Consider the following 26587-nt stretch of genomic DNA (forward strand, 5'->3'; position numbering starts at 1 on the left):
AAGACACTGAACCTTTCGATCTCCACATGTGACCAGCCCTATCAGCTAAAAACCATGAGGACAATAAACCTGGGAATCCCTGAGATAGGAGCATGACGAAAAACCACAAGCTAGGGAAGCAAAACTAAATTAGTAGGAATTTCAGCTGAACCAGCCCAAGAAAGTGCTCAGCGTTCCTCTCGCTGTGTTCCAATGCCAACTGATTGAGACAAATCGTGAAAGTACCACAGTCTGCAGCACAAAATAGAGATACATCATCAAGCAGCAAATGAATGATTGACTAGCTGGGCCAATTGAGAATCTGCTGGGACCTCAGAGTAGGCCCAAAACACAGCAAAATGTCCAGTAACCCTGAGTCAGGCAGGGCCATTGAATATGAGAGAGGACAGCAGCCTTGGCGTGTCCTCTCCAACACTCACCAGATATCTCCAGGTGCCAGTGTGGCTTTGACATGGACTGGCAAATAGCGTTCCCATCACGGGTGGTCACATTGCTCAATTCAGATCCCCACAACCAATTATTATATTTATATAGCGCCTTTAACGTAGTAAAATGTCCCAAGGTGCTTCACAGGAGCATTATCAAATAAAATTTGACATGAGCCACATAAGGAGATATAAAGACAGCTTGGTCGCACAGGTAGGCTTTAAGGAGCATTTTAGAGGATAGAGAGGCGGAGAGGCTTAGGGAGGGAATTCCAGAGCTTAGGGCCTAGACGGCTGAAGGCAAGGCCACCAATGGAGGAGCGAAGGAAGTGGGGGATGCGCAAGAGGCCAGTAGTTGGAGGAACACAGAGACCTCGGAGGGTTGTAGGGCTGCAGGATGTTACAGAGATAGGGAGAGATGAGGCCATGGAGAGATTTTAAACACGAGAAAATAGAATTTTAAAATCGCAGCGCTGCTGGACCGGGAGCCAATGTAGGTCAGCGAGCACAGGGGGGATGGGTGAATGGGACTTGCACAACCCCAGATGGGTCGCACCCCCACTTTTCTCTTTTTTAGGTAGGTCCATGGAATATGCTGCCCCAAAAAGCTGTAGAAGTTACGTCATTACATAAATTTAAAACAGAAATAGACAGTTTCCTAGAAGTAAAGGGAATTAAGGGTTATGGGGAGCGGGCAGGAATTTGGACATGAGTCTGGGTTTGGATCGGTCATGGCCCTGTGGGTAGCGGAGCGGGCCCAGGGGCCGTGTAGCCTGATCCTGCTCCTATTTCGTGTGTCTAATTCTGTTAGATTCAGGAGATGGTTCTGTGATAGTGGATTGGCGGTTAGGATCAGATCAGCCATGATCTTATTGAATGGCGGAGCAGGCTCGAGGGGCCGATTGGCCTACTCCTGCTCCTATTTCTTATGTTCTTATGTTCTTATGTTCGGCGTAGTTTGCCCGCGATGCGTCAGGATTGATCGGGGGGGGGTAATGTCATGATTTATAATGGTTTGATCCTGTTCACGTGACGTATGGCATAGAGGCTGAGGAGAGGGTAGATTTCTTTGCCCTATCAGTCAGGGGGGCTGGATGCCTATTGTGGGGGCCACCGAGAGAGTTTCGCTTCAACTTTGCCTGGCTGCTCCTCCAGATGGCCAAGGGTTAAAGCAAACACTCAGTGAGGTTTGCCACTGAGAGGCAGTCGAGTTTTTTTTTGAAGGAAATAAGGATTCTCTCAGCAGTCTGTGTGTATTGACACAAGGGTGACACTGCAGACAGAGGACATGTTGCTGTGTCTGGCGGCTGTTTGAAGTCTTTGGTGAGAAGGGAGGACCCTCAGACTCCTCCCTGGTGAGGTTGGCTCTGAGCGGCAAGGTCCTGACGTCAAGTGGAGGTGGGAGCGCCGAGCGGTGAGTGTGGACACTGGGCAGAGAGGAGAAGGGGGAAAGACTTGTTTACACAGACTGAAAGTGCCTGGGGAATAATGCGGAAAGGAAGTGATCCGGAGCTCTTGTCTGCCTGATCCAGCTTCCTGCTGAGGAGGATCTAGTTACAGCAGCAGAACATTTCAGACCCGTGTCAGCATGGAAAAAAGAGGCAGTTTACATCGCTGATCGGATCGGAGGGGCAACTAATCCACACATAATAACAAAAGGCTGCAGCTCTCGGGTATGTGAATCTCCCCGGCACTCCGCTCCGCTCGGCAGCGCCGGGTCCCCGCACAAGCCGAGCGGCCGGATGTCCTGCACAAAGTTAGAGTGGGGGAGCAGTGGCAGTGTCTGGGTGAAGGGCTCTCTCTCAAAGTTTGTTTACTGTAACGGGGGAAGGTACAAGTTCTGGGCCTGGGGAAGGAGAGACATCTTGTCGAGAAAGTGAGTTGGAGAGAGAGAGAGGGTGGGGGAGGAGCTGCTTTGAAAGTTGTACTTTGCATTTTTGTCTATAATAATCTTTAGGGCGGGGGGAGGAAACCAAGAGAATCCCAGTTGAATGTTGTGAAACTGTGGGGGCTATTTGAAGTTGGGGGTCCCCAGATGTTGGAGTGACTCCTTCCCTCTCCCCATCCCCTGGGAGCAGGGAGGGGTGTGTGGGGTTGGGGAGAGGTGTTGGGATGTGTGAGATTGGGAGAGTGGTTTGGGGTTGAGGAGCAGTGTGTGGGACTAGGGGTGTGTGAGGTTGGGTGTGTGGAGCTGCGGAGTGGTGTGGGGCTGGGGGAGTGTGGGGCTGGGGGCTGGGGGAGTGTGGGGCTAGGGGAGTGTGGGGCTGGGGGAGTGTGGGGTCGGAGGAGTGTGGGGCTAGGGGTAGTTGGGGGAGTGTGGGGATGGGGTAGTTGGAGTGTGGGACTAGGGGAGTGTGGGGCTAGGGGAGTGTGGGGCTGGGGGAGTGGGGTCGGGGGAGTGTGGGGTCGGGGGAGTGTGGGGATAGGGGTAGTTGGGGGAGTGTGGGACTGGGGGAGTGGGGCTGGGGGAGTGTGGGGCTAGGGGTAGTTGGGGGAGTGTGGGGCTAGGGGAGTGTGGGGTTGGAGGAGTGTGGGGTCGGAGGAGTGTAGGGATGGGGTAGTTGGGGGAGTGTGGGGTCGGGGGAGTGTGGGGATAGGGGTAGTTGGGGGAGTGTGGGGCTGGGGGAGTGTGGGGCTGGGGGAGTGTGGGGTCGGAGGAGTGTGGGGATAGGGGTAGTTGGGGGAGTGTGGGGTCGGGGGAGTGTGGGGATAGGGGTAGTTGGAGTGTGGGACTAGGAGTGTGGGGCTAGGGGCGTGGGGCTGGGGGAGTGTGGGGTCGGGGGAGTGGGGATAGGGGTAGTTGGGGGAGTGTGGGACTGGGGGAGTGTGGGACTAGGGGAGTGTGGGGCTGGGGGAGTGTGGGGCTAGGGGTAGTTGGGGGAGTGTGGGGCTGGGGGAGTGTGGGGCTAGGGGTAGTTGGGGGAGTGTGGGGATAGGGGTAGTTGGGGGATAGGGGTAGTTGGGGGAGTGGGGCTGGGGGAGTGTGGGGCTAGGGGTAGTTGGGGGAGTGTGGGGCTGGGGGAGTGTGGGGCTAGGGGTAGTTGGGGGAGTGTGGGGCTGGGGGAGTGTGGGGCTAGGGGTAGTTGGGGGTGTGTGGGGTTGGGGGAGTGGGGATAGGGGTAGTTGGGGGATAGGGGTAGTTGGGGGGAGTGTGGGGCTGGGGGAGTGTGGGGATAGGGGAGTGTGGGGCTGGGGGAGTGGTGTTGGGGGGTTGTGAGATTGGGCGTTGGCGGTGTGGGGTTCAGGAGCAGTGTGTGGGGTTGGGGGAGCTGCTTTCTGCAGTGTTCCTCGCCTGTCTAGAAACAGCAAAGACTTAATTGCCTTGAGCTTCCGGTTTAAAACTGGCAGCAAGCAACATACTGGGAGTGAGTCACTAGTGGAAACAAAGAGTCTCTTGGTCTCCAAGTTGCAAGGGGCTGTGAGGTTAACTCTTTGCTCACCGGCTCCTGTCTGCTGCCGGAGCCCAGGGGCTGTGGTTGGGGGAGTTTGACTGAAGTTTGTAGTCTGTGTGTAACGCGATGCTCGGCGCAGGATGTGAGTGGCGCTCCCTGAATTTTCCATTCGCTGCAGCAAAGAGCGGATTTAGTCACGATTTAGCAATGTCTGCACACACAGCATCTAAATCTCATTAAAGTCTTTCCGCTCTGCAACACTGTACAGTTTTGTACCGTCGGCAGAGAAAGTGTGTGTGTGTGAGAAAATAAATGATGCTGGGCTTCCCCATGGTCTTTGTTTATTATTTGTAAAATGTTGATGGCTCCCAGACCCAGACTGGCCGGTACAAGCTGGAACATGGAGGAGGCCACTCAGCCCCTCCAGCCTGTACTGCCATTCAATCAGGTCATGGCTGATCTACACCTCAGCCCCATTTCACAGAATCACAGAAACCCCACAGTGCAGATAGAGGCCATTTTCGGCCCATCGAGCCTGCACCGACACATATCCCACCCGATCCCTGTAACCCCTACACCAACACATATCCCACCATATCCCCGTAACCCCACGTATTTAATCCCCCTAACACTAAGGGTCAATTTATCATAGCCAATCAACCTAACCCGCACATCTTTGGACTGTGGGAGGAAACCGGAGCACCCGGAGAAAACCCACGCAAACACGGGGAGAATGTGCAAACTCCACACAGACAGTTGCTCGGGGCCGGATTCGAACCCGGGTCCCTGGCGCTGTGAGGCAACAGTGCTAACCACTATGCCACCGTGCTGCCTTTTGTTTGTTTGCCTTTGCTCCCTGGATACCCTTACCCAATAGCCCAGCAGAGGGTTGTTGTCAGTTGTCACTTAACATGGGGTCTCCTTCTCTCCTACCCGATCTTCAGCTGGCTTTGCAATGAATGGTGCCATGTGCCCAAAGATCAATGGCGACCAAATGCTTTCCGCTGTGTGGCGTGAGTGTGGAGCTCGGGAGTTGTGTTCTCACTATTATCAACACGTGTTGAACATACATGAAGATATACAGAGCTATACTCTGTTGGAATATTTAAATAGAAAGGGAAGAAAGAACTTGCATTTATATAGCGCCTTTCACATCCTCAGGATGTCCCAAAGCGCTTTACAGCCAATGAAGTCCTTTAGAAGTGTAGTCACTGTTGTATTGTGGGAATCAGGGTTTGTACACAGCAAGCGGGGGGAGGTGTTGGGCCGTGCAACCCGTGCAGGGGCCCCGGGTGGATCCAGTCCCCGTGACCAGCCTCCGCCGCTGGCAGCATCGGTCACTCCAGGCAGGCTCAGCTCTCGGCCTAAAGCACTCCATTACTGTACGGCTGGGCTGTGTGGATCTTCCTTGGTGTTAGGGGCCGTGCAGCCTGTGTGGTTACACAGTCAGGAGCCCCCAGTGAATCTGGTCCCCCAAATCAAACCTTGTGCACGGGACAGAGATCATCTGTTTTATTGTTGCTGCTTAAGAGATAAATATTGGCCAGGACACCAGTAAAAGTGTGTTCAGATAATGTTAAAGGCAGTGCTTACTCAGACATGGCAAGTGACCATTAGAAAGTGATTGGGATTAGTGCGGGGTGTTTGAGATCATAAGATAGGACAATGTCCTATATATTAATGACTTGGACGTGGGTGTACAGGGCATAGTTTCAAAATTTGCAGATGACACAAAACTTGGAAGTACAGTGAACAGTGAGGAGGAGAGTGATAGACTTCAGGAAGACATAGACAGGCTGGTGAAATGGGCAGACACGTGGCAGATGAAATTTAACGCAGAAAAGTGTGAAGTGATGCATTTTGGTAGAAAGGATGAGGAGAGGAGATATAAACTAAATGGTACAATCCTAAAGCGGGTGCACAAACAGAGAGACCTGGGGGTATGTGTGCACAAATCATTGAAGGTGGCAGGGCAGGTTGAGAAAGCAGTTAAAAAGGCTTACAGGATCCTGGGCTTCATGAATAGAAGCGTAGAGTACAAAAGTGTGGAAATTATGATGAACCTGTATAAAACACTGGTTCGGCCCCAACTGGAGTATTGTGTCCAATTCTGGATACCGCACTTTAGGAAGGATGTGAAGGCCTTAGAGAGGGTGCAGAAAAGATTTACAGGAATGGTTCCAGCGATGAGGGACTTCAGTTACATGGATAGACTGGAGAAGCTGGGGTTGTTCTCCTTGGAGCAGATAAGATTGAGAGGAGATTTAAAAGAGGTGTTCAAAATCATGAGGGGTCTAGACAGAGTAGATAGAGGGAAACTGAACCAGAGGACACAGATTTAAGGTGATTGGCAAAAGAACCAAAGTCGACATAAGAAAAAACTTTTTTACGCAGCGAGTGGTTAGGATCTGGAATGCACTGCCTGAAAGGGTGGTGGAGGCAGATTCAATCACGGCTTTCAAAAGGGAGTTGGATAAGTATCTGAAGGAAATAAATTTGCAGGGCTACGAGGAAAGGGCAGGGGGAGTGGGACTAGCTGAAGTGCTCTTGTAGAGAGCCAGCACAGGCTTGACGGGCCAAATGGCCGCCTTCTGTGCTGTAACCATTCTGTGATTCTATGATAATGTCCTCGCTGCTCTGATCTGAACCTTACATAAACATCTACTGAAATCCAGCGTTAAAGATGTTTCTAACTGAATTGGACCAGGAATAGTCTGAGCGATTATTGAGTGAGTTTGATAAAGGAAATTGAAGACTGTGAGCCATTAAAATTTAGTTTGCACAAATTATTTCTGCAATTTTCCTCTGCAGTGCTGTGAAGTATAATGAAAGGAAGTCCACAATTAGACAGTTTCACAGTTTATTAAGCGACTGAACAGCCTGCAATCTGCAGGAAGTGCCTTCAGGAAACTACTACCTAAATCCTGTGAGTGATAAAAACATGCAAAGAAATCAAAAATTCGTAAACATTGTGGGTCACGCTGATCTTTTCCCGGTAGAAAATTTACTCCTCAAATAATTTTATTAGTTTTGCACATACGAAATTAACTATTAAAGCGACAAAGGTAATTGACTGGGCAATTTACTAATCACAGAAATCAGAAATCACAGAAACCACACAGTGCAGATAGAGGCCATTTCGGCCCATCGAGCCTGCACCGACACATATCCCACCCGATCCCCGTAACCCATGTATTTAATCCCCCTAACACTAAGGGTCAATTTATCATAGCCAATCAACCTAACCTGCACATCTTTGGACTGTGGGAGGAAACCGGAGCACCCGGAGGAAACCCACGCAAACACAGGGAGAATGTGCAAACTCCACACAGACAGTCGCCCGAGGCTGGATTCGAACCCGGGTCCCTGGCGCTGTGAGGCAACAGTGCTAACCACTATGCCACCGTGCATATATTTGAATAATTCAGTCCATATGTATTGTTCATGTTTTGTAAATTTACAACTGTCATCTATCTAGAATATATTAAATCTTGCATCTGTACACATTTCCTGTCAGCTTTTCCCATTATAAATTCCTTTGCCTACATTTATAATGGAAACTGCTATGTAAACTTGTCAGGTTGTAATTACACCCTCCTGCCAGTGGTGGCACTGCAGCCCCACTGAAGACTCAAGTTGGCCTCGAATTCCCGTGTGCAACACAAGGGGAGGTTGACTAGTATTATTAAAAATATTGGTGAGACACACACTTTCTATCCTCCAACCTTACTACTTCTTGTTAGAATCGTTGGTCATGTTTTTCTATCAACATTTTCCATTTATTTCTGCTGTCAATTGTCACGCTGTGATGCAGGTTCTGCCCACCAGGTGGTTCCGCGGAGCAGGTTTCTTGTATCTTAAAGAAAAAGCTTATATTCATCAACTGACTTGGCATCGCCAGAGGCGCTTTACGAGTGATGTAAACACAGGAAATGTTGGAAATACAGAGTGGAGGGACTTCTACGTGAGACTTTCAACCTGCCTTTTCTTGTTTCACATGCTGGTGTACGTACCTGCTGTGTATTTCCAGCATGTTCTGATTTTTCTTTTTATCTCCACTGAATGATACGTGATGCAACTTTTAATGTTAAAGCAATAACCTTGTGATTGTACACATGTAACAGAATCTCATACCTGCTGGACAGAATCCATGGTTTAGTCACTAAGGGATAAACAATCCACAGACTAATCCCGCTTGTTATAGTAGGACATCTAAAAAGAGATCACCTGTTCACGTACTTGGCGGAACTTCAATCGCCTCTAATCACTACTTCCTGGGTTACCCTGCCTTCTCTTCTACTCTTTTAAACTTCAGCGACCTACCGCACTGCCTTTCATCTAGGTTTCTCATTACAAAAGTTGATTAAGAAGAAACATAGAAACCAAAAAAAAAATGGCACCTAAAAGTGGAAATCTTGTAGCAGAATATAATTTCGATAGTAGTACTGCGTGATCAGCTAGACCAAGAGCTGTTTTATTGGTGACTTATTAGCCGTGTCAATTTTTGGGACGTTTTCCACATTAAAGGCGCTATATAAATGCAAGTTGTTGTTGATTAGGCACTGGCTACACTGTGCTGCTGCTCTGAATATCGATTTGCAGCCAGCGCCACCTGATTTATACTTTGCCCTCTTATGGCCAGGAGGGAGCTCTGCGCACGCATGCATCCCTGGTAAGTGAATGTTCCGAGCGTGCCGATCACAGCACCTCATCCTCTGAAAACATTATGAGCTCCAGATTATAAGATGCCCGGGAGCTCCAGCCGAGACGACCTTGCCATGGCTCCGACGTCCTCCCGACACTTTAAACTGGTGTTCACAGCAAACATGTTTCCTGTTCGCAGACTGAGCCTCCTCTGAAGCAGCATTTGTGCCATTATACATGCCGTGGGTGGATAGTGTGCCACAGGGCTGTTACCCTCTAATTACAATTTACCACATCGGAGAGCACGCGCGGTGCCCTCTAGAATCTTGTCTGTTCTGGAAGGCAGCAGATACCCTATTGTCAGACTGTTGCTGTTCGCCTGAAACTAATAAGATTTATTTAGAAATGAGGTAATTTTAAAGAAGCACAAAGATACAAGAAAGAAGCAAGATACCGATGGTAAAAATACTTGAAAACAATAATCAGTCTACAGGGATATAAAATATCTTCTTTAGAATATATTTCTTACACTGATGGCCTGCAAGACTTTTGGAGAAAATGTTGTAGACTTCCTGATATGATGAATGTACGTGGGTGAGGCAGTGCGCGATAGTCTAGAACGGGTGATAGTTAGTCGGCGGCCTGGTTTACATCTCCCGTTGACGTCAATGGAAATAAAAATGGGGAGAAAAATGGGCTGCCAACTCACTATCGCCCGTTTCACACTAACGCGCAAGGTCGGGATTTACCCCGTCACTTCATGGATTCCAAGGGTCAGTTCCAGAAGCTGAAAAGGCTGAGGACTGAACTAACGATACTGAGGGAAGTCGACGGTGTTAAGCCAGACTGAAAGACCTCGGAATAAAGCGCTGTCAATCAAGTTCAAAGGCACAATGATGCCTCCTGTGCGTAGAATGGGCAGCAGCTCACTCTACCTCCAGGCTTTACTTTGACCAGTTATAAGTAGAAAGAAAGAACTTACATTTCTGTAGCAACTTTCACGACCACCGGAGGTCCCAAAGTGCTTTATAGCCAATGAAGTACTTTTTGAAGTGCAGTCACTGTTGTATTGTAGGAAACGGGGCAGCCAATTTGCGCACAGCAAGCTCCCACAAACAGCAATGTGATAATGACCAGAATCTGTTTTAGTGATGTTGGATAAATGTTGAGGGATAAATATTGGCCAGGCCATCAGAAGAACTCACCTGCTCTTCAAAATGGGATCTTTTATGTCCACCTGAGAGAGCAGACGGGGCCTCGGTTTAATGTCTCATCCAAAAGACGACACCTCTGACAGTGCAGCACTCCCTCAGTAGTGCACTGGAGTGTCAGCCTGGATTATGTGCTCAAGCCTCTGAGGTGGGACTTGAACCCACGACCTTCTGACTCAGATGTGAGAGGTTTAACACTGAGCCACAGCTGACACCTACATTGGGACCTAGGACAAAGCTTTCCTGACAGACAGCAGGGCTCCAGTCGACCTTATAGCTCAGGGTTGTTCAATCTGCAACCCGAGAGCCGCATGTGGCCCCCAAACCCTGGCAATTTGGCTCTCAAAGCCAGGGGTGGACTTGCTCTCCTAAAACAATGTGGGATTCTTTGGGATTCTCTCAGTCAAGGGGTTGGGCGATTATACAGTGCTCTGGAGCCATTCACGGGGCACTCCCAATTTTCCACGTGGCTGGTCTGACCCTGTTCAAAACCCAAGCCAGACAGGTCTATTTGTGTTTATAGGTCTTACCCTTAGGTTTGTCCTGAGTATATTTTGCGTCAGTCCTTAATCAGAACAACAAGATCTGTTGGTATCACAAACTTGTGATCTGTGTATCTTAATGGCAGCAGGGATTAAACTTTCCCTGTGGCCGCTCGGGCTTCCACCTGTGCAGCGACAGAGACCAAAGCTTGGACACCCTTGTTGTACTTTAGGAGGAGGAGACAGTTTCAGTCTTGTATGTAATTATTTCTAGAATATATATTATATATATATCAGTGGGTGTACAAACCCCCACAGAAATCTCTCTTTGATGCAGGGTGAAAACTTGACTTTAGCAACAGAGCCTCCGCTCTCCCACTGGAGTAGATTGATACCGGGCTGAGAAACTCTTTTGTAATAAATGCTAAAGTAGAGGTAAAACGGGACTATTGAACTTCAAGTCATCATGGAACGCTACCTGGAGTGCGAATTGTCTTGCTTAATACCAGGGGCTGTCCATTAGAAAATGTGTATCAAAAGCCACAATTGTTTACTCACACCCTGCTGCACGCTGTTTAACACCCTCGCGAAGTACATACATACCTTGACCTACCTCCTAATTTGAACACGACCTCTCCCTGGAGTTGCCATGATGACTCACTCCCCACTCTGGGCTACTGTGAGCTGAAAGCTTGTACAATTTTCCCAGCACGTGCCCCATCCGTCCTGTGAAACTATATTATTCCCACCCTCTCTGTGAGAGTCCCAGAGAATCCCGCGGCCTTGCCTTTTGCGAGGAGTCAGTTTGCCTGTGGTTGTCCCGGGCCATTGGCCTGAGGTTTTTAGCTAGAGAGTCCATTCACACCTGATTTATGCTGACTGTGCGGCTGGAATCACAGTCTCTCAGCATTAACAATCTCTCTGAATCTTTTAGTTTCTAATTCCAGTTTCAAGTGGGTGGCAGGCCAGGTGTGGCGTGGTTTCGGTGCAGAGTTAAACTTGTAACCTGTCAAAACCACGGGCTTGATTATCATTAACAATCCTCCAGAGAGGAAAATCTGAGGAGGGGGGCGGGCGGGGATCGCGCGGCTCTTGTACAACCGACCGAATTTCCCCCCCATTAATTTCATGGGAAGGACAGTCAGGCAGTCCCTGGGGGTGCGGATCCTTCCAACCCAGGATGTCTCCCCGTGTTCCGTGCAGCCAGTGCCTAACGCCCAGAACATCGACTCTAATGGGCTTTAACTCCCAACCTCATCTGTCGCAATGCGACAGTGCTGGTTCGCACTGACATAGATTTGTGGAGTATAAGAAGTTCCCAATTTAGTGCTGAACGACGGGTACTTTTACAGACTAGTTTACGGGGGTATTTTTGACTTTGTGCAGTAGTGACTTCAATGGAAATAAAAATGGGGAACGATGTAAAATGGGCTGCCGATTCGCTATCACCCGTTTTACACTAATGCACAAAGTCAAGGTTACCCCCTTGGGATGGGATTGAGACTCCAAAAACCCATTTCACCTCAGACTGACAGCCGGCCCCAGGAGTGAGGCGTGAGCTTACTGCACGCTCCACTCTCAATGTGTAATCTCCTCATTTTGAGCTTCATACGCCAGTATTTTCCATTGACTTGTTTACTGGTACTGCATTGTTCCCAGTATTTGCGGGAGCATGCATTGACACAGTGATTCTGTTGATAGAGCTGCATGTATTTGAGTAGTGTTAGATGTTTGTTTTTGGGAGTGACTGTGGGGGAGGAGTGGGAGTTGGGCGACAGGCTGGGCAGGGCCACTGAGGCCTCCCTTATACAGTCACTACACATAGGTTAGAGTCCCGGCTAACTTTACACCATGAAGGTTTACCCATAATAAACACGTTCAGGCTGCAGTTATACTGCCGCATTTGCCTTGATACCAAATGGCATCATCGCAAAAGTGGCAGTGTTACTCAGGAATCCAGTTATTATCTGTTCATCTGATTCTGGCTGTTTGTGTATCCAAAAACAACAACAACTTATATATTTATATAGCGCCTTTAACCTAGTGAAACGTCCCAAGGCGCTGCACAGGAGCGTTATCAAACAAAATTTGACACCAAGCCACATAAGGAGATAGTCAAATACAGGAAACTCTTTTTTATCCGGCACCGACGGGACCGGCGTGGTGCCGGTTGATCGAAAAGTCCGGATTACAGAGAGGTATACTTACCAAGGTACGAGAGCCCCGTGCACGGCCACAGGTGCAGGAGCCCCGGTTACACGGCACTTGTGCAGGAGTCCCGGTTACACGGCCACAGATCCAGGAACCCCGGTTACACGGCCACTAATATATAGTAAAACTTACCTGAACCTACTCCCGAATTTTGCCGGTTAAGAGAGAGTTTCCTGTATTGGTCAAAGAGGTAGGTTTTAAGAAGCGTTTTAAAGGAGGAGAGAGAGGTAGAGAGAGACAAAGTGGTTTAGGGAGGGAATTATTTTGCCCCTTTACTCCACCATTGGTGGCCGTGCCTTCAGCCGTCTAGACCCCACGCTCTGGAATTTCCTCCCTAAACCCCCTCTGTCTCTCCACCTCTCTCATTTAAGGCCCTCCCAAAAACCCAGCTCTTTTACCCCCCCCCCCCCCACCCCCCCACTAGCTCCTCCTTGGGCTCGGCGTCCAGTTTTTCTGATAACGCTCCTGTGAAGTGCCTTGCTACGTTTTATACGTTAAGGGCGCGATATTAAATGGAAGTTGCTGTTGAAAGTCAAGCTGTGAGATTCCCTGCAAGAGGCCACCTCATACCACTTGAGCTTGGCACAAGGTGCAGTATAACTCAAGTCCGCTGTGACGACAGGTTTAAAAGATGCTCAGGTGGGTCTCCTCGGCACTTTATAAACTTAGTACCGAGTCTTTCTAACGATCAGAGGAAGCATATGCTGCCACCTGACCTATCCTAACATTAAAACCACCTGACGGGGTAGGGGGTGTGCAGCACGCGCACACTTGCTCCCTTGTGGTGGGCAGAGTTGTAAAGTCTGTGGGTTGTTTAGTTAATTAATACACAGACTCCAAGAGTAACTTAAAACAGGACTTTACTATTCGAAGGTCAGGGCGAATCTGCCCAATAACTCCTGGCACAACACTTATATACTGGTGTGGTCACCGTCGGTATTACCGTATACAGAAGCCAAACAAAGTAGTGCCACACCTAAAATAGTTCTCTTAAAGGTGAACGGTTACATACAATAGTTCTCTTAAAGGTAGACGGGTACATACACTACAATCCTCCCTTTTTAGCTTACAACATACTTATTCCCCATTAAACATAACATATAATCAACTTCATGTAAAACAATTCACAGATATAGTCTCTGCGGGAAACAGTTCACAGATTCAGTCTCTGCGGGAACAGTTCACAGATTCAGTCTCTGGTCTTGACTCGGTCCGAACAACATCTCTGTGGTGTAGCCGGTTCACATTTCTAGCGTGACTCATCCAATAGTCTTTCCCTTGGCTTAACAGCTTGAACTTCCGTCCTGCTGAACCAGCAGTGCTGACTTTTACAAACAGCTGGACTGCCTTGGTAATTTTTCCTACTTTCCAACTGATTTGGCCCCCTTCGTGGGGCCCACGTGCATGATCTGATAGAAGTGATAATGATTTAGATGGTTATCATCTTCTGCTTCGTCTTTTTCTTTTCTGCTTCTTGGAGACTCTCGGGGCTCCCTTATCCGCTGCCAGCTGTAGCGCCACCATCTCCCTATGTTCCTTAGACTTTAAGTGCTTCATCCTGATTTCTGCACTTTGGGAGTTTTTATCACAAGCTGGGCAGACCAAGTCATCGTAATATTCCGTGTCACTCAACAGGTCATGGTAATATTCGGTGTCGTCCTGAGCTAGTCTAGCGAGAGGGCCTGCTACTTCTTCCGTACCCAACTGGACGTTAGCCGACTGTTGTTCCCTCCCTAGACATCTTTCCTGAAGAGACTTCTTCATGCGTTCATATTCATCCCGCTCTTCCTGGGTTTCCTGCAAATCCTTCCCTAATGACCTCGTTTGTGATTTCAACACTTCCCCTTCCCTCGGGGATTGATTGATCAGGCTATTCAATCCTTCTACTGGAGCAGCTGTTTCAACATTCTGCTGTTCACATTGACGTGATTCAGCGTACTTTTGGCATCCCTGTAAAATCTGTGTTGCAACCTCAGCTATTTCCAAAACTTTTGAGAGCTCCGAACTCCTTCCCTTTGAAGATTGAAGCTCGTGTACAGATTGTTCCCATTGTAGAGTCTTGTCCTTCAGCATATGAAGGAGTTGGCTGACCGTTAACTCTTCCACGGGAACACTGTGGGTCAGAGTCTTCTCCATTTCATCCACCTTTTCCTCCAATGCTTTCACCTCCTTTTCCTCTTGTACTTTGGCTTCCAGCGCTCGGAGAAGTTGCGCCTTGATGCTCTCTAGCTCATGTTCAGAGGCCATTCTTACAGTCGCTGTGTTTCTTACAGTTCCCTTTTCTTCCACTGAACGGATTCCCAGTTGAATCTGTTCTTCAAGTTGTTGAATCTCGGTCATTGCCGCCCCATATTTGTCTTGGGTTTCCTTTAATATTTTTATGAGTTCTTGTACATCTTGTCTTTCATGTTCTGCCATGTCTTTCACCTCTAATTTCTCATCTATGGATGGAACTTCTACCGATGAGTCTGTCTTGGCCTTGAGCTCATCAAGAATTTCCTGCAGCCTTTGGACTTCTTGCTCATGTTCAACCTTCAGTTGCTCATATGCTTCCACTGAAACTAGCTTTTCGGAGGTTGCCGAGTTAACCCCTTCCAGAATTGTAGCCTGGGCCTGTTCATACTGTTCTTTCAACTTCTCACACTCCGCTTGTAAGGAGTCGTAGAGAAGAACTGGAATAAAATCCTGGCTTCCTGAAGATTCCTCTTCATTTGCTTCTTCCTGCAAATATTCTAACTCCTGAACAGCATAAGGGAGATGTGATCGGTAATTGGTCACGATGGCTCTATGGTCGCTCTCTGCTTGAGCTAGCTGCTTCTGTTGTCTTTCCAGATTCTCCCATTCGGTGTCATAGAACTTTTTCATTGTTTTCATCTCTTGTACGAGACGGTAACTCAATTGTTCTAATTGTTGTCGTAATTTGAAATAAGTTTGAGTCCGAGCTCGGTGTTCTTCCGTCATGGATATGTCCGTAACTTGAACAGGCTCAGAATTTTCTGTCAAACTAGGTTGTCGTTGTTCGGTGGAGTTCTGTTCTGAAACTTTGTTCTTCTCTGGAGCATAAGCCTTTATGCATGCCTTCGTCTTTCCAACCTTCGCCGGCAAGTCCATTTCAGCCTTGTCTTTCATATTTGGGTTGGTCTTATCGTCATCCGTTTCAGAATCTGAGCTGATTGTCTGCACCGAGTCCTCACTCGTTATGGCTTTTAGATAGTGCCATTCCATGTCTATTTTCTTGATCCACTCCCGTCCTAGAAGTGGTGGTCCTCCCTCATGTAGTACGTATAAGTTCATTCTTGGGTGTTCTTTACCCCTATCTCTCACTTTGACTCTTATCTTTCCCATGGGGTATACTTTATGCCCCGTGTATGTCTGCAATACGAACTTGGTATCTCTTAAGGGTATATGTGAGAATAGCCGGTGGTAATCCCTTCGATTTATGACTGATAGAGCTGATCCAGTGTCCGACTCCATTTTCACTTGGATTCCAGCTATTTTTAGCATGACCCAGATAGTTTGTAGGTCAGCTTCCTTACTCACATTGTGAATTCTCGGACTACCCAGCTCCTGGCCGTTTGGGCCTGAGTCTGAATTCTGTTCGTCTGAACTCTTCTCAGCCACCTTGTGTACCTTGTTGTACTTTTCCTGTGATGGCTTCCTTTGGTTGTTGGTCCTTTGGTTGTTGGTCTTCTTCCCTGACCGGCATACCTTAGCTATGTGACCCAGTTTGCCACATTTCCTACATTCCTGGTTCTTAAACCAGCATTGGTTCTGGTCATGTGTTGTCTTCCCACAACGATAGCATTTTGTTGTTGTCGAGGTAATTTGATCCACACTTAGTGCTGCTGTCTTTAGCTGCATTTCCGCAGTTCCCTTCGCTGCGGCTTCGTGCGATGCTGCAATAAGGACAGCCCTGTCAAGTGTAAGGTCGTTCTCTTCGAGTAGTCGCTTTTGCGTTCCTTCCTTTGCCAACCCGCACACGAACTTGTCTCGCAATGCCTCTGTCAGATTCCCTCCAAACTGGCAGTGTTTCGCTAGTCTACGCAGTTCGACCAAGTATTCTGCGTTGCTTTCGTCTTTCCTTTGCGTTCTCGCATAGAATTTGAATCGTTCCGCCAACATCAACGGTGTGGGGTTCAAGTGATCCTTCAGAACAGTCACAATCTCATCGAAAGTCTGATCCGCCGGTTTAGCTGGTGCTAGTAGATGCTTCAAGAGCCCGTATGTCTTCACGCCCATCGAGTTTAGCAAGGTTATAGCTTTGTCATCTTCTATTTTATTGGCCTCACAATAGATCTCGATGCGTTCCACGTACGTGGCCCAGTCTTCTACCTCGGCATTAAAATCGTTGATGTTACCACGCTTAGGCATCTTCCTCTCTTTCTGATAACACCCCGAATTATTTCTTTAACTTATTTTTTTTTTTTCTCTAAGATGGCGGCTTTCCCACGAAAATGGCGGTTTCCCGCGCTTACCTTCTCTCCCCGCCCACTTCAATGGCGGTTTCCCGCTTCTGTCTTCTTCCCCGCCTAATGGCGGCTTCCCGCGTTTCTTCCCTAGCGGGAGGGGTACACTTTCCCCCACAGGCGACGGCCGCTGGCTTTCAGATTCACAGCCTGCGCGTCGGCTTCAGTGCTTTCCCTTTTCTCGGCAAGGCAACCGGCGCTGGGTACACCCCGTTGACGGCGAACAGGTTCAGCCGCTGGGCTGGCTGTCGCTCAGTTCCCCTTGCTCGGGCTCGGTCTCTCTCCCGCTCTCTCGGCTCTACCGGCGCTGGGTACACCCCGTTGACGGAAAACAGTTTCAGGCGCTGGACTGGCTCTCGCGCAGTCTCCCTTGGTCGGCTCTGCCTCTCCCGCTCGCTCGGCTCTACTGGCACTGGGTACACCCCGTTGACGGAGAACAGTTTCAGCCGCTGGACTGGCTCTCGCGCAGTCTCCCTTGGTCGGCTCTGCCTCTCCCGCTCACTCGGCTCCCAAACGCCTCTCCCAGCCGTCTCGCAGTCCGGTGCTTCCCTCCCCGGCTGCGGCTGAGTTTTTATATCTTCCCGCGCCTACGCTCCCGGTCGCAGCGCTTCGTGGCTTCGGTCGCTGCCCGGCCTTTTTCGCCGGTCGCGGTCTAGCTGTCTCACGACGCCGTTGCGTCCCCAGCCTGTCTGTACCGCGGCTTCCTTGCTCCACGCTGCCCCAGTCTCAGCGCCTCTGGGCCCGACTTCTGTCCGGCTCCTTTCCCCCTCGACCGTGGTCGAGTGCACCGCCCTTATCCTCCGGCTATTCTTTTTACTTTTCCCTTACTCACAGTCCCCGTGGCCGCCTTGCTTCTCGTGCTGATCGGCTCACTCCTCACCGTGGCAGAAGGGACAGTCAGTGCCTGTTGCTGATGGAAGTCTTTGTCTCTGAATTCTTCCTCCTTTCCAGCTCTGCAGACTCGAGTTTTCTCCCAGCAGAATGACGAGGGCGGTTGCCTCTTCTCGACGCTCGTTAACTGCTTCGGAATTATTGTTGCCGCAGGGTACGGTCGGACTCGTCGCCACTGTAAAGTCTGTGGGTTGTTTAGTTAATTAATACACAGACTCCAAGAGTAACTTAAAACAGGACTTTACTATTCGAAGGTCAGGGCGAATCTGCCCAATAACTCCTGGCACAACACTTATATACTGGTGTGGTCACCGTCGGTATTACCGTATACAGAAGCCAAACAAAGTAGTGCCACACCTAAAATAGTTCTCTTAAAGGTGAACGGTTACATACAATAGTTCTCTTAAAGGTAGACGGGTACATACACTACAAGAGTGTGTGGCGTAGTCCACACTACAGGGTTTAGGGTCTTGCTGGCTCTGCATTGCACTCTATAGTTACCAGTCTCAGATGGATAGTGTAGTATAACTCTCACCGCAGCTAATGAGGCCAAAGCCCTCTCCTTAGTGATCTTTATCACCTTTCTCCAACTCCACAATGAAGTACATTTTCTGGTTACTTTGGGGCTTTATCAGAAAGTGAAATTTAGTGAAATTCTAATAAAACAAAATAAATACTTGCATTTACATAGCACCTTTCATAGGAACAGGAGGAGACCATTCAGCCCCTCGAGCCCGTTCCGCCATTCAATTAGATCACGGCTGATCTGTCTCTTAACTCCATCTACCCGTCTTGGTTCCGTAACCCTTAACACCCTAACCCAACAAAAATCTATCAGTTTTGATATTTTTAATTGACCTCCAGCCTCAACAGCTTTTTGGGGGAGAGAGTTCCCGATTTCCACCACCCTTTGTGTGAAGAAGTGCTTCCTGACATCACCCCTGAACGGCCTGGCTCTAATTTTAAGGTGATGCCCCCTTGTTCTGGACTCCCCCCACCAGAGGAAACAGGTTCTCTTTATCTACCCAATTAAGTCCTTTAATCATCTAAACTCCTCAATTAGGTCAATCACCTTAATCTTCTTTATTGAAGGGAATACAAGCCTAGTCTATGCAACCTGTTGTCATAATTTAACCCTTTTAGCCCCGGTATCATTCTGGTGAATCTGTGCTGCTTCCCCTCCGAGGCCAATATATCCTTCCTGAGGTGCGGGGCCCAGGACTGAACGCGGTGCTCCCGATGCAGGTTAACCAGAGCTTTCTGTAACTGTAACATAACTTCCACCCCTTTCTATTCCAGCCCCCCTTGAGCTAAAGGCCAACATTCCAGTAGCCTTTTTCATTCTTTTTTGTGCCTGTCCACCAGCTTTTAGTGATTTCTGTTCTTGGACCCCTGAATCTCTGCTCCTCCACAGTTCCAAGAAAATACTCTGATCGATCTTTCTCAGTTCCAAAGTGGACGACCTCACACTTCCCCACATTGAACTCCATCTGCCCCAGTTTTGCCCACTCGCTTCATCTGTCAATGTCCCTTTGCAATTTTCTGCTCCCATCTACACTGTGTACTGTGCCACCTAACTCAGTGTCATCAGAAAACTTGGATATGTGGCTCTCTATTGCTTCATCTAAGTCACTGATAAATATAGTGAAAAGCTGAGGCCCAGTACGGATCCCTGGGGAACACCACTAGTCACATTCTGCCAATTTGAGTACATAGCCATTATCCCTACTCTGTTTCCTACCTCTCAATCAATTCCCTATCCAAGCCAATAAGTTGCCTCCAATTCCATGTGCTCTCATTTTTGTTCATGGTCTCTTATTTGGAAGCTTGTCAAAAGCCTACTGGAAGTCCATATAAATAACATCCATAGACATTCCTTATCTACCACATTAGTTACCTCTTCAAAAAATTCAACTATGTTTATTAGACATGACTTGCCCTTTACAATCCACACTGGCTCTCTCTGATCAACTCATATTTGTCCAAATGCTCAGTCACTCTTGTCCCTAATAACAGATTCTAGTAACTTCCCCACATCTGACGTTAGACTAATAGGTCAGTAATTACCCAGCTTATCTCTCCTACCATTCTTAAGTAATGACATGACATTGGCAGGTTTCCAATCCAATGGGACAATTCCTGAATCCAGAGAGTTTTGGACAATCGTGACTAAAGCATCAACAATTTCCTCACCTTTTAATCCCCTGGGGTGGAATCTATCGGGTCCTGGAGATTTGTCTATCTTTAATCTCATTAGTTTCTCCATCACCATTTTTTAAAACTTATATTGAATCAAGTTAGTTCCTCCCCTTGATTTATTTTTAGTTTTCCTTGTATCTCTGCTATTTTATTCTCATCCTCTACTGTGAAGCCTGATACAAAGTAGCTATTTAGTAAGTCTGCCATTTTCTGATTTCCAATTACAGTATCACTTGTGTCTGTCTTTAATGGGCCCACATTACTCTTACCCACCCTCTTTCTATTCATATACTTGTAAAAAACTTTTAGTGCTGTCCTTGATATCCCCCACAAGTTTTTTTTCATATTCCCTTTTTGCATCTCTTACCACTTTCTTTCTATCCCTTTGCTGTTCTTTGTATCTCTGCCAGTCCAAAGGATCTCTACTATTCTTTGCCTTCGTATAAGCCGTTTCTCTAGTTTTATACTATCTCTCACTTCCCTTGTTGATCAAGGTTGTTTAATTACACAAGTAGAGCTCTTTCCATTTAGGGCTATATACAGGTCTTGTATTCTGCCAAACACTTTTTTTGAACACCACCCACTGTTCATCGGTAGTTTTATCCGTTAATAGTTCTGCGTGGCGAGGTGGAGGGGGCGTGGTGAGGGGGTACGAGGAGGGGAGGGGTGAGGGGCTATTGAGGGGTGAATCACCTACAAATGAGCAACCCCCAATGCTATCACTACGACGCCCTGAAATGCCAAGAGCTGACCATAAAGAAGAATACCCTCAGTCAACTAGTCCTGGGACTCAGTGAAGTAACTACTAACAATACTAACAATAACCAGCCCCAGGACAGTGACAGGGTAACACAAAGAATTTGACCCAACACAATCGTCGCTAAGCAAAAGGAAAAATATCTGACATATTGGGCAGAAACAACAAAAACCCAAAGCAAACTCAATTGCTACTTGGCCCTAAACAGACAATACAACATAGCTGATTACCTGACCATGGTAAAGGATAACAAACGGAGAAGAACCTTGACAAGGTACAGACTTAGCGAACATAGCCTAGCGATCGAAAAAGGCAGACACAGGCAGACCAGGCTGCCAAGAGAAGACAGGATATGCTCTCACTGCAGTCAGGGAGTAGTGGAGACAGAGATGCACTTCCTCACAGCCTGTGGAAAATATCAGGACATCAGGGAGAATTTCTACCAAAAATTCTCACAAATATGCCCTGAATTCAGAAATCTGAATGACAACCAAAAACTCCCATTCCTACTGGGAGAAGAGAGAAGCTGTGTAACACTGACGGCACACTATGTTACAGCTTGCCATGAACAGAGGGACAACCAGTAAACTAAGAAATGAATATATATAAACAATGCGAATGTATATATTTATACACTCAGGGATATACCTGTTTATACACTGTATGAATAGAACTGCGTTTATGTGCTCAACCATAAATGTATTTTGATGCTTTGGCAACATAAGATGTAACTTATCATGCCAATAAAGCGATTTGAATTGTGAATTGTGAATTGGCTATGGGGAGGGGAGGGGAAAGAGGGTACGGGGAGGGGTGTTGAGGGGAGTGGCGAGGTGGAGGGGGTATGGGGAGGGGAGGGGTGAGGGGTACGAGGAGGGGAGGGGTGAGGGGCTATTGAGGGGTGAGGGGCTATGGGGAGGGGAGGGGAGAGAGGGTATGGGGAGGGGTGTTGAGGGGAGTGGCGAGGTGGAGGGGGTATGGGGAGGGGAGGGGTGAGGGGGTATGGGGAGGGGAGGGGAGAGAGGGTACGGGGAGGGGTGTTGAGGGGAGTGGAGAAGTGGAGGGGGTATGGGGAGGGGAGGGGGTATGGGGAGGGGAGTGGTGAGGGGGTATGGGGAGGGGAGGGGTGAGGGGCTATGGGGAGGGGAGGGGAGAGAGGGTACGGGGAGGGGTGTTGAGGGGAGTGGAGGGGTAGGGGAGTCCCTATGACTGGGGGTTGATGCTGTCAGGTCTGAGTTGACTTTCAGTTGCAGTCTATAACCATGAATGTGCTTTGTGGAGATGTGAATAAATGATTGTTTCACTTTTGGTACTCTGTATATACAATATGTAATCAGACTCACTATAGTTTATTTTAGAAGTTGATTTGTTTAACTTATATGAAGACATTAATGACCAGTAAGATGTATGAACAATCTGTAAAACATGACATCCGTACACTGGGAGGATTGTTGGACTCCGATGTGTAGCGATATTGTAACCATACCCCTCTTGAACGCACTTACTCTGTTGCTATCGATAGTGAATGAAAGATTGTACCCCGTAAGCTGAGGGATTGAAAAGGTCATAATCTAAAAAGTTGGAGTACCTACAGTACTATGTTTATGAAATGAAATGTTTGGAAGTCGTGGCAAATATAAAAATCGGCTGCTCCAAATAGACAATGTAAGGAGCGGGAGCCCGTTAACAGAGAGTAGAAATGTGCTCGGATATTTGTTGTCACAGGTTTTGCCCCTTTTGTAGAGAAGGCTGCAAATTCAACAACAACTTGCATTTATATAGCACCTTTTAATGTAGAAAAACATCTCAAAGTACTTCACGGAGACATAATCAGAGAAAAATTGACGCTGAGCCAAAGAAGGAGATATTAGGACAGGCGACCAAAAGATTGGTCAAAGAGATGGGTTTTAAGGAGGTCTTAAAGGAGGAGGGAGGTGGAGAAGCAAAGGAGTATAGGAGGGAATTCCTGGGAGCGGGGACTATATGGCATGACCGCCAATGATGGGGTAATGAGAGCGGGGATGGACAAGAAGCCAGAGTTGGAGGAATAGAGTGTTCTGGGAGTTAGAGGGCTGGCTGTGGGAGGCTAAGGATAGGGAGGGGTGAAGCCGTACGGGGAGTTAAACACGAGGATGATCATTTTAAATTTGAGGCGTTGGGGGTTAGGAGCCAATTTAGGTCAGCAAGGACAGGGTTGATGTTTGAGTGGGACTTGATGTGGGATAGGATACGGGCAGCAGAGTTTTCAATGAGTTGAAGTTTCTAGAGGGTGGAGGACAGGAGACTGGCCAGGATTGCATTGGAATAGTTGAGTCTAGAGATGACAAAGCGTGAAAATTGCTGGGAACATATCACCTTAAATTTTAATTTTACAATGAATATGAAAAAGGGACCTTTCAGAGTCTTCAACGATTAAGTAACAAATATTCCCATTAAGGAAAATAAATGGAATTCGTAATTATGCTTTTGCATGTTAATTGTGATGTCAGGTTGTATCCCAGTCATTTTTACATTTTAGCTCATTTTTACTTTGTAACAATTAAAGCAGAAATTTACTGTTCTATGGATAATAGCCAGAGGTTAAAGGCAAGAAGTAAGACTAGGTGGTGCTGTGGCTTTCACCTCGAGGTCCTGGGTTAAAATCCATGCTCGGCTGATCGGGGGAATGTTTCCTCTCTCTGAATACTGTCAGGCCCCTGTGAACTGTACTGTGTGTCGCTTGGGGACCTCATTGTACAAAGGGTATTGGACCCACGGAAACAGTGCAACATAGGCTCACTGGGATGATACCAGGGATGAGAGGTTATAGCTATGAGAGAGACTTGGAAAAACTAGGGATAAAAAGAACTTGCATTTCTATAGCGCCTTGCACGATTTCAGGATGTCCCAAAGCGCTTTACAGCCAATGCCGTATTTTTGAAATATAGTCACTGTTGTAGTGTAGGAAACACAGCAGCCAATTTGTGCACAGCAAGATCCCACAAACAGCAATGTGATCATGTGTTTTAATGATGCTGGTTGACGAATAATTATTGACTTGGACCACAGGGAGAACTCCCCTGCTCTTCTTCGAATACTGCCATGGGATCTTCCAGGTCCACCTGAGAAGGCAAACGGGGCCTTGGTTTCACGTCTCATCCAAAAGACAGCACCTCCAACAGTGCAGCACTCCCTCAGTACTGCCCTGTACTGGAGTGTCAGCCTAGATTTTGTTCTCAAGTCTCAGGAGTGGGACTTCTGACCCAGAGGCAAGAGTGCTCCCGCTAAGCCACAGCTAACATCTACGTACCGGAGCCGAGAAGGTTAAGGGATCTAATACGAGTTGATCAAAATTATGAAAATATTTGAGAAGTCAATGGTGAAAAATTATTACCAGTCAGTGAATCTTAAACGAGAGGGTTCAATTTAGGATTGGCATTAGGTGCATTAAGGAGAGTTTAGAAGAAACGCTTTCACACAAAAGATTATTAGAACATGGAATGCATTTTCAGAAGTGGTGACTAAAGCTGAATCAATCACACTTAAAAAGGGTTTAGATAAATGTTAAAGGAAAATGTTAACGGGAAATGGGAGTAGATAGCTCTGATGTGGACCTAGCATTGGGACAGCCACAATAGGCCACATGGCCTCCTCCTGTGAGTGAGTTTGGACAGGTCTCAGCTCTGACTTGGGATGTGAAAGAAGTTCATACTGGAGCCACGTTGTTGGGGTATAGAGGGAGCTTGACTCTGCACCTAATCTGTGTTGCACATGACCTGAGAGTGCGTGATACACATGCTAGGTGTGCAAAATGTATTCGCTTCTGCAGGAGCACATCCCCAACCTTAATGAGCACAAACATTTACCAATATTATTTTTAAAATAGTGAACTGGGTTCTTCTTTCTCTTCGGTGACTAGTGGCGCACGAGGCAACCCGTTTCTTCCACTGCTTTTAGAAAACAAAAAAAGGCTTGAATTTCTATAGCGCCTTTCACAACCACAGGATGTCCCAAAGCGCTTTACACCCAATTTTGAAGTCACTGTTGTAATGTAGGAAACACGGCAGCCAATTTGCACACAGCAAGATCCCAGAAGCAGCAATGAAATAAATGGCCAAATCATCTGTTTTAGGTACAGGAAACTTTGTGCTATCCGGCACCGACGGGACCGAGCTGTTGCCATCCCATCAAAACTGCTGGACAAACCAGCGCTAATGTTGAAACATACGGAAGCTTTTGAGCTCCGTATCTAGCAACAAACCCTGTTGCTTAGCAACAGCTTCTAAACAGTCGGCCGTAGCTTGCAAGCGTCTCTGTAGCTAAGCAACAGCTTTAGCTAGACCTTGCAGAGCCTAACTAGTGGAAAAAAAAGCAACGAAAAGAAAAAAAACCTAACGAAACGGCTCCTGATTTTTGCCGGTGGCTCGAGCATTCCGGACAGTTAACCTCCGGATAAACCAAAGTTTCCTGTAATATATACAGAAAATGTTGGCCATCACCTCCAGCATGATCTCACCATCAAACACATCTTCCCCTCCACTCCCCTTTCAGCATTCCGAAGGGACCACTCCCTCCGCAACACTCTGGTCCACTCCTCAATCACCGCCAACACAACCTCCCCTTCCCACGGCACCTTCCCGTGCAAGCGCAGAAGATGCAACACCTACCCTTTTACCTCCTCCATTCCCACTGTCCAGGGCCCCAAACACTCCTTCCAGGTGAAACAGCGATTTACTTGTACTACTTGTACTTTTAGTATACTGTATTCGCTGCTCACGATGCGGTCTCCTCTACATTGGGGAGACCAAATGCATATTGGGCGACCGCTTTGCGGAACACCTCCGTTCAGTCTGCAAGCGTGACCCCGAGCTTCCGGTCACCTGTCACTTTAATTCTCCGCTCCACTCCCACTCTGACCTCTCTGTCCTCGGCCTCTTACACTGTTCCAACGAAACTCGACATAAGCTCGAGGAACAGCACCTCATCTTTCGATTAGGCACTTTACAGCCTTCTGTACTCAACATAGAGTTCAACAATTTCAGACCATAACCTCTGCCCCTATTTTTCCACACGGCAGCTGATGATGATTCTGCTATTCCCATTTACACCTCCTCTGCTCACCAACCTTATTTACCACACTTCGTGCGTTTACACACATGCACTGCAAACCTCTCTTAGACCTTCTTGTATTCTCTCTTTAGTCTGACCCCACCTAATACCGTAATATTTCTTACTCTAGTGTTATCTGTCTCTCCCAATCCTTTGTGCACCTTGTTTCTCCTTTCTAATGCTACATCCTGGTGCCCATCCTCCTGCCAGATTAGTCCAAACCCTCCCTAACAGCACTAGCAAACCCCCTGTGAGGACATTGGTCCCGGCTCTGTTGAGGTGCACCTCCCCTAGAACCGGTCCCAATGTCCCAAGAATCTAAAGCCCTCCCTCCTGCACCATCTCTCCAGCCACACATTCATCTGCTGTATCCTATTTTTATACTCACTAACTTGTGGCACTGGGAGTAATCCGGAGATTACTACCTTTTGAGGTCCTGTTTTTTAATCTCTTTCCTAGCTCCCTAAAATCTGCCTGCAGGACCTCATCCCTCTTTTTACCGATGTCGTTGATACCGATATGGACCTTGACCTCTGGCTGTTCACCCTCCCCCCTCAGATTGTTCTGCCACTGCTCAGTGACGTCCTTGAACCTGGCACCAGGGAGGCAACATAACATCCTGGAACCACGTCTGCAGCCGCAGATACGCCTGGCTGTTCCCCTAACTATCGAATCTCCTATCACTATTGCTTTCCCGATCTTCCTCCTCCCCCCCCCCAATACAGCTGAGCCACCTGTGGTGCTGTGGACGTGGCTCTGACTGTACTCCCCAGAGGAACCATCACCCTCACCAGTATTCACCAGTATACTGAATACTGGTT

The 26587-nt window shown here is 47.8% G+C and overlaps 1 protein-coding gene across 2 annotated transcripts in view; it reads left to right on the forward strand.

Annotated features, from left to right (window-relative positions):
• The first annotated feature begins 1691 nt into the window (after positions 1 to 1691).
• elk3 (ETS transcription factor ELK3) overlaps positions 1692 to 26587 on the forward strand; it is an 86542-nt gene continuing 61646 nt past the window's right edge. The window contains exon 1 of one of the 2 annotated variants that reach the window (XM_086009895.1): positions 1692 to 1839. The gene's annotated coding sequence lies outside the window, so the exon portion shown is untranslated. The other variant, XM_086009894.1, reaches the window with a different exon arrangement.

Source organism: Somniosus microcephalus, chromosome 17 (genome assembly GCF_052327205.1).
Source record: "Somniosus microcephalus isolate GS21.2 chromosome 17, FLI_Smic_1.0, whole genome shotgun sequence".
Lineage (NCBI taxonomy): Eukaryota > Metazoa > Chordata > Chondrichthyes > Squaliformes > Somniosidae > Somniosus > Somniosus microcephalus.